Source organism: Rousettus aegyptiacus, unplaced genomic scaffold (genome assembly GCF_014176215.1).
Source record: "Rousettus aegyptiacus isolate mRouAeg1 unplaced genomic scaffold, mRouAeg1.p scaffold_m13_p_13, whole genome shotgun sequence".
Taxonomy (NCBI): domain Eukaryota; kingdom Metazoa; phylum Chordata; class Mammalia; order Chiroptera; family Pteropodidae; genus Rousettus; species Rousettus aegyptiacus.
In genome coordinates, this window is record NW_023416288.1 from 52,746,519 (window position 1) to 52,749,001 (window position 2,483).

Below are 2,483 nucleotides of genomic sequence, written 5' to 3' on the forward strand. Positions count from 1 at the left end.
GAATAAAGGTAATCGAAAAAGAAGGGGTGGCAATTTTTCATTATTATAAATTAACCCCAGAAGATGATGCTTTAAGTCACCATTGTTAAAACAGTGCTCCCAAAGCATGATAAATCACGCTGAGCCGAGCTGTCTGTATTTGTAGTGGCAGGAGGAAATTATCCAGGATCAGGGGTTAGAACTTTTTGTGTTCACTCCATGAGAAGAAACTACATGGAAACAAGAAGTGTTATTTCTAAATGCCTTTTTTTTTCTATACTGAGAAGAGAAAAGAAGTTCATTTATTTCCCTCTCTTATCAAAACTAGAATGGAATTGTTGGTCTATTATTTGCCCTTGTTTAGAGGTACATCAATTTCATTTTGACAAATCTTTATTCTGATGAAGGCTCTTAATGTCTCATTTCCTTCTTTCTGTTCTTCCTTCCTTTCTTCCTTCAACAAATATTTATCGAGCATGGTCTGTGTGCCTCAAGTATCTTGCTAAGAGCCGAAATAAGACTGGTTCCTGTCTTCATGGGACTTATACTCTCTGAGGAGATATAGACATCTCACACAAAAAAAATTGCAGGAATAAGTAGTTGATCATGATTTTCCCGAAGAACATCCCAAGCAGAGCAAGTGTTTGTCGTGGACTCCATCTGGGAGGAAACTTGGTGCATTCAATTAGCTGAAAGGTTAGCGAGCTAAGAAAATGTGGTATGTGATGCTGGAGAAGAAGACAAGAGCAGAACATTCTGGATCTTTTAGGACGCATTAAGGATGTACACCTTTATCCCGAGCATATTTGGAAATGATTCAGTCATTTTAGACAGAGGAATGACATGATCAGACTTGTGTTGAAGAGAGATCACTATGTGATCTGTGTGGGGCAAATGGGGATAAGATCGAATGCATATTTTCTTCAGGTGACATTGCCCAAAGTCCAGTGAAATATAATGGAAGCCTGAAATAAGGAGGAGGCAGTGGATGACTTGGAGGAATTTTTAGAAGGTGCAATGGAAAGAGTTTGATGTATAGTCGAGTGACTATATATCAGTAGGATGTGGACTTGGACTGCAAGGGAAGAGTGATTCTGAAGTAAAGGAGAAACATGGGTTCATTACTAAGTGTACTAAGTTTTCCCTGAAATTCAAAACAAAACTGCGCCTTCTCTATTCCTCTCCCCTGCTCACACATGTATACACATCGAAACCTCAACATGCCAAAGGAATTTTAGGCATGTTCCAGATTAACTGTTATAGAATACACATCTTCCCGCTATAAATATATTGAGATGCTGAGTATATTTAAGCACATAAGTGTGTGAATACATTTGCATATATATTTGTTTTTGTGCATGTATGTATATATATCATGTGTTAAATGTGTCTATATGTATATATGTGTATACACACTTGCATGCTGATTAAGCCGTTGCAGAGATTCATACAGTATAAATAAAATATTAGACAAATTTGAAAACTAAAGAAAAATTCTAAAGATATCAAAAACATTAAGAGAAAAATATCCTCAGAATATGATCTAAAAAACAGACAAATAAAATTGAAGAAAGAATATGAGAGCTGCCCGAAGAGTAAATGAAAAGTTTATCTTCATGAAACATTTAGCCAATAAAGATCTGAATTCAAGCATAATTGAATTTCAAAGTGAGATACCCCAAAAGAAAGGTTCTACAGATAATGGCTTTTATGCGGGTGGGTAATGAAATCAATCGCCCATTGTATGGTACGTGGTCCAATAGCCAAAAACTTCTCATCGTGAATGCAGAGTTTCCAATCTACATTTGGAGATTTAAGTTTTGATCTTACACTTACGGAAAAGAACATCCTTTCACATAGAAGCATCTAGTGCCAGATCTTCCTGCGTAAACAACTAGAGAACTGCATAAATTATGTGAAATAGAGCAGAACCGTAACGCCTGGGAGAAGAGACATAAACAAGATTAACCTTATGATCATCTCAGCTTTCTATGTGGAAGCAATTTCCAGACTAGAGCATAGGTAGGCAAAAACCAAGTAAAAACAACTGTCTTACTCAGATGAAAGGACAGGTAAAAATTTGGGGGAGGCCAAGGTAGCTGGGATTTGAAGGGCAGAGAGCCAGGGAACCAGGCAGAAAACAGCTCCAGAAATCTCCAGAGAGATACCATTAGGGCTTTGACTGAATTAGATTCCGGTCATGTGTTAAGTAGAGTTCTATAAGGCCAGCCAAATTACAGCATTTAGAAAACTAAGCTGCACAATTCCTCAAGCTCACACAGGGTTGGGAGATAGCAGAGTGTATATCAGCCAAAGAGAGGTGAACCTCTAAATACACAACATTCCCTAAGGACCTCAGAAGAGTCATACCTTAGTACCAGGACTGAAGAGTCCCAGAGTAAGAGCAACTGTAGATCCTTCCTAACAAGGCCTGAGCACAAACCTCAGAAGGATAAAAGCAGATCCTCAAGTAACTTAACTGTGTGCCAAAACAAACCTCGAGA